At 38.1% G+C, this 6,507-nt stretch overlaps 1 non-coding gene across 1 annotated transcript; it reads left to right on the top strand.

Moving 5' to 3' along the window:
* The first annotated feature begins 1,319 nt into the window (after nucleotides 1–1,319).
* Nucleotides 1,320–1,426, top strand: LOC133820310 (small nucleolar RNA R71). Its single transcript, XR_009886728.1, has one exon. It is a non-coding gene; the product is annotated as a small nucleolar RNA R71 (small nucleolar RNA).
* Nucleotides 1,427–6,507: the final 5,081 nt, after the last annotated feature.

The following is a 6,507-nucleotide window of genomic DNA, read 5'->3' as shown; positions in this document are numbered from 1 at the left end:
TAAAATCCATAACTGTTGCTATGAGTTCCCAACTAAGTCCCGACTTGAACCGAAATCCACGGTAACTAACATACTACTAACTAATACTAACTACTACTACTATCTAGCTAGCTAAGTAAATATTCTGGGACTCTACAATTGCACAGACCAAACGGCATATGACGGAATGCAAATGTACCATATGGACAAGTGAAAGTTATTCTCTCTTGATCCTCAGGAGCAATGGCTATTTGATGGTACCTTGAATAGCCATCCAGAAAAGAGTAATATTTATGTCCAGCCAACATATCTAACGTCTGATCAATGAAAGGCAGCGGGAAGTGATGTTTTCTGGTTGCTTTGTTTAATTTACGATAGTCAATACAAATCCTCCAACCAGTTACTATACACATTGGGATAAGCTCATTATTGTCATTCTTTACCATTGTAATCTCTCCTTTCTTAGGCACTACCTGAACTGGACTTACCCAACTGCTATTTGAAATGGGATAGATCACCCCAACATCTAACCACTTCAAGATTTCCTTTTTGATTACCTCTTTCATTGCTGGATTCAGTCGCCGTTGTGCTTCAATGGAAGGCTTACTATCATCTTTCATCAAGATCTTGTGCATAACTGTTGATGGACTTATACCTTGAATATCTACCAGCATCCATCCAATTGCCAACTTATGGGTTCTCAATGCCCTTAACAGTTTTTCCATCTCCTCAGGAGAAAGAGAAGAAGACACAATGACTAGTAAAGTCTCCTTCTCACCCAAAAAAAAACATATTGAAGATGTGCTGGCAATGATTTCAATTCAAACTCTGAAAGTTTCTCAACTGATGGTAATGGTCGTTCAGGTCCCTGACCCAATTCTTCATATTTTCGATTGTAAATTGGCCCTTTAGAATTCATCCACTATACACACTCTTGGACCTCTTTGTCTAACTCAGCATCTACATCATCTGTCGTCAAACTTTTTTGAAGGGAATTCTCTGTAATGTTAATCACAGACAATTCACACCCTGATTGTATATGTATAACCTGAGCCTGAGCCTGAGCTAAGATCTTGTTTTGTTGCAACTGCTTTGTCAATGAAGCAACCTGAGCAATTAAAGCAGTAATAGCATCTAATTCATGTACCCCCAACTACTTTTCTCTGTGAGCTGTCTCGTTCAGCAGGCCACTAATAATTGTTCATAGACATCTCCTCTAACAATTCATAGGCCTCATCAGCCCTTTTACTCATGAAATCACCACCTGCTGCTGCATCATGATAGTGCGAGTAGTACTGCACAACCCATTATAAAAATTGTGGACTAACATCCACTTCTCAATACCGTGATGAGGGCATTTTTTGAGCAGATCTTTGAATCTTTCCCAAGCATTGTACAATGACTCTCCCTCATTCTGATTGAAGTTATTGATTTCCCCCCTCAACTTGGCAGCTTCTGCAGGAGGAAAGAACTTGGAGAGAAACTTCTGAGCTAGTTCCTCCCATGTATTAGTTGAGTTGGCCTGTAGAGAAATAAGCCAACTTTTTGCCCTGTCCTTGAGTGAGAAAGGGAACAGTCTCAACCTTATTGCATCATCGCTAACCCCATTAAACTTGAACGTTGCACATAGCTAAAGGAAGTTCACTATGTGCAAGTTAGGATCTTCAGTGGGGAGACTGCCAAACTGGACAGAAGTCTGGACCATTTGTATCATTGTCAACTTAATCTCAAAGTTATTTGGCAGTGATAGCCTGCAGACTAATGCACGAGTGCACCCCTGTGACACCAGGGAGCACATAATCTCTTAATGCTCACACATTTTGATCCTGAACGATGGGATTTTCACCATCATTGTTATTGGCCCCATCTCTTTGGTTGGCAGCCATTGATGCTTCCAACCTCTTATTCCTTCTGTTCTTTCTGCAAGATCTTTCAATTTCAGGATTAACAGGCAAAAGATTGGCAGAATCTTCACATCGCATACAAAAGATTCACTAGAAATAGCAAAGTGCGACAAATTAAATTAGTACAAAGAAATAAAAACAACCAAATTAGAATAAAAATTAACTATTTTGATATTAATAGAATTTCAATTCTCCGGCAACGGTGCCAAAAACTTGTTGCTTAATTTTTGCTACGCAAGTGTACGCAACCAAACAAGTAATAATAATAGAAGTAAAGTATCGTTCCAACAGAGAATTGATCTACTAATTACCAAAAGTGAACTTTAATTTCTATTTGACTACTGAAATTTGAGTGAAAAATTAACTTAATGAAATTTAATAGAAAAAAATATTAGAGCATTTTAATTTCTTCAACCTTCAATTCTATTCAAACAATAATACAATTAATATGATTCTCCTAACTATGATTATAGCAGGTTTACTATTGACAATTCTATTCTTTCTCAAGATATAAAATATTCAGTTTACATGTGAATTATCTACATAACAGTGGTAAATTCTACACATAATTGCATTAAGAACAGAAACCTAATTGCTACACAAACCAATTCGATACTTTCCTTCTAAATTAAAATTTGTGTCTATTGTCTATATCTATTCCAATTCTCACATTTCAGATATTGAATTCAAACCAAAAATCATGCAAAAGATGGCTAGTCAATTACAAGCATTAAGCATAAGAACATTAGATAAACATAAATTCAAGAAATCATAGAAACTGCATTAAAGATGAAAAGAATATCCAGCAACTACATTAAAATACTCTAAACAAGAATTTAGTTCATAATGTTAAACATAATTGCATAAAAATAATCTAAAATTGAAAAGCATAAAAAGATGAAATAAAACTAATGAATTCTTACTCTGTTCCCCCTCTATGCTGTCCACAACACCTCTTCCTTTGCTTTATATTTTCACGAAAAAAAACCTACAAAATTTCATGAAAATTCCAAAAATTCCCTCGCACCGATATATCGCCTCCCATGTTGCGATATATCGCATGCCAAATATTCTCAATAAAAATGCAAATACCTGTTGTCGTTTCTGTCTTTGCGAAAATCCATATTCCTCAAGGGAGATATATCACTTGTGCAAGCTTTCTGAATACTAGGCCATTTCAACTAATTACACAGATATTTAATTTTAAAACTTCGAATTCGCGTACGAATTAGAATTATAGTGACAGACTGCACAAGTTCACAAAACTGATCAAATACATAATTTCACTTGAGAAAAACAATCAAATCAAGCCGGAAAATTCATGAATAAGCGTATATTTTGTATGCTTATCACCCTCCAAGGGTGTTGTATCCACCTGCTCGATGAAGACCGTGAACCCACGGCTTGGTAAAGCACCTAGGTCGGCGTAGGCCGCTATGTTTTTAGTCTGTTGATGGTTTGTGTTATTATTATTGGATTGGGTTATGCTTTGTTTGCATTGAGTTTTCTTGCTGGGCTTCGACTCACAGGTGCTCTATGGTGCAAGTAAGGGCAAATGAAAGGTCGACCAACCATGAGTACGGAGAGCATGGAGCGATAGGTACATGTTTGGCCTACATGGCTGCCATGGCCAAGGTTATTTTGGGAAATGTACTATAATGAATTGCTTTGTCGCTTAGGTCGACCATAATTATATTTTTTGAGCTGTAATACATTTTCTAAACAGTATTTTGGGATCCCAACTGTATAATTTTTTATGATTTCAATGAATGTCCAAATCTTTACAATTAATGTCGTTAAACGAGTTTTATTTCAATTTAGTCACACTTTTAACCTAAAACCTCGATTAGCGAGCTAATGGCACATTTATAAGTCACATAGTAATGACTCTAAGGAAGTAGGGCATTACAAAGTCCCTGACGAACCCCATGTGAAACAACTTCAAAACAGCCTAAAATCAACCAAAAGGACCCTGTCGCAGCCAAGCGTCGTGGCCCTAGCATTTGGGTCCCACAGCCTTTCATTTTCCAAGTTTTCTGGGCATTCTGGGCGCATTGCGTGCTCTCCCTCGCGTCATAGCGCTAGTTTGAAAACTAGACTCCGAGTGAACTTCGAAAGGCCATAATTCCCTCAATATAAGTCCATCTTTTATGATTGTTTTTTTGGGTTTTTCTCGTCTTGAATCTCTCTATATCATCATACAATTTTTAGAGATAAATAAAATACCAAAAATTTATGAGAAGCCCTAACTCCATAACCCTAACAAATATGATGCAATAAAACTCTTCTTTCCCATGCTATGAACATATCACAAGACCAATACATATATCTTCATTAATTCTTTCATAACATGTTTCTAACCATTATTGAACAATATCTTCATTACATGTTTCTAATATGCATATAAAACCAATCATCCCAACCTATCATGCTTTCTAATCAAAACCACCATTAACATGCATCAAGCTTCAAGAACAATCATGGAAACTTTGAAAGTGTAAAAAGTTCTTACCAAGATCATGTACAACAACCTATGCCATGAAAATCTTCTCCCAATACGTCTTAAACAAGCCCTTTAATGAGTGCCTAGTGATCCATACGTATATAAAGAGATCCTCCATCTTCTTCCTTATATCTTGAACCCTAGTCTAGAGAGAGTGAGTGAGAGTTCTCTCATTTGTTTCATGTGTAGAGCAGCCACCAAATTCAAATTGAGAGTGTAAGCCTAACCTTAGTCTCTCATTTTCTATTTATAATGACTCACTATCGCCAAAATATCATCCTCCACTTGATCTAAGCTATTCTAACTAGGGAAGAAAGTTTTCCCCATGGGGAGGGGTCCCACGGGGATTCCCTACTTAAACGTGAAACAGGGCGAGGACGGGGGTCATTTTCTAACTCCGAATGTTAAATAGGGTGGGACGAGGATAGCACTCCCCTCCCCAATGGGGCACCATTTATTTATATTATTTTATAATATTTTCTATTTATTTTACATGTTTCTTCATATGATTTTGTAGCATATTAGTAACTTTTAAAGATTTTTAATTTTATTTTTGACAATATTTAATACTTTGAGCGATTAATATAATGTAATATATACTAATTTTAAGTATTCTCCCTTGTTTATTATATTTTTATAAATAAATGGGTACCCCGCCCCACCCTCGACGAGGAATATGCAGGGATGGGGATTAAAATTGTTAATAAGGATAGGTGTAATGACCCAAATTTGCTAATAAGGCTTAGGGGCCTTGATTAGCGTGTATGGAGGGCAATAAGTGATTTTTTGTTATAATATGTGAATTTGTGTGAATATGTGATTAGTGATGCATGTATAGGTGAATTAAATATGCATGTGGGCCCCGTTTTGTTATTAGGGGCATGTTTGTAATTCTAGCCCATTGAGGGCATAAATGTGATATACTTGCGATACATTTGTGTTGCACGATCTGAGACAGTTGTATGGAGCTGTTAGCTAGAAAGTCACAACGGGATCGGAAATCTGACTCGGGGCGAGTCGAGGGGTAATTTGGGTATTAGATGTTTTATGGGGTTATCGGGTTAAGGAAATAAATATTTGGAGATATATTTGAGGATAGAATGTCTAGGAGGGAACATTGGGGAAAAATTATTATTTTGCCTCAGGGACTTAACGGGACTTGGGAATGACCAAATTGCCCTTGGGATTTCTTGAGGGTTAATGATAGATTTAAGGGAAAAAAGGGAAATTGGTTTAAGGGATAAGTTAGAATGGGCAGGGGTAAAGTGCTTCACGTTTCTTCACTTTGGTTATGTTGGAATTTTCTTTGGAGCTCTAGAGGAAAGCAAGACCCTAGGGAAGGAGAGGAGAAAGGAAGATGATATTCTTGGAAGCAAGGGAGGAACTCAAAGCTAGGCATTAGAGGACTAATTCGGGGATCTAATCAAGCTCAAAGGTAAGTGCTAAACTTGATAAACAAGTTGAATTCTGCTAATATTGGGTGTTAGGACTTAGACATGCATGGTTTGGTTTCTAGGATTAGTTTTGATTGCTTGATGGGTGTAGGAATTGGTTCTTGAGTTTGTTGGCATGTTTAGGTTGCATGAGTATGAATTCTGGTCTTAATTCTGAGGTTGGGGGTAATTTTGGATGAGATATGTGGGGTTAAGCTCGGGGAAAACTTGAAGGAAAGGCTGGGATTTCTGGGCTTGTAGGTAGAGTCGCGGCCCTAGGAGGGGCATGCCGCGACCCGTGTGCATACGAGGCCTGGGGAGGCCATTGAGATCGAGGCGCGCCGCTACGCTTGGCCAAGCATGCCGTGACCCGTGTCTTTTGCCAAGGAGGTGCTTGGCCTCTGTTTTGAGGCAAGTCGCGGCCCTTAAGGGGTTGGGCTTCGACCCTAGTTCAAGATGCAGGGTGTCTTGTGGGTTTTGACTTGGGAACTTAATTGTTAAGGCTCAGGATGGATTTTATCACCCGGGTTGATAGAATTCAAGGTCCCGGAGACTAGAATTATGACCCGAAGCTATTTGATGGATTAGAACTTAATGGATAGATATTGTTGTTGCGTTGTGACTAAGGTTTCTGCGAGGCTCGAATTAGGGGACTGTGCTCAGGACATCAGTGCTTGGAAAGCTTGGG

Source organism: Humulus lupulus, chromosome 2 (assembly GCF_963169125.1).
Source record: "Humulus lupulus chromosome 2, drHumLupu1.1, whole genome shotgun sequence".
Lineage (NCBI taxonomy): Eukaryota > Viridiplantae > Streptophyta > Magnoliopsida > Rosales > Cannabaceae > Humulus > Humulus lupulus.
The sequence above is the reverse complement of the archived record's forward strand: the minus strand, read 5'-3'. Positions and strand labels throughout refer to the sequence as shown.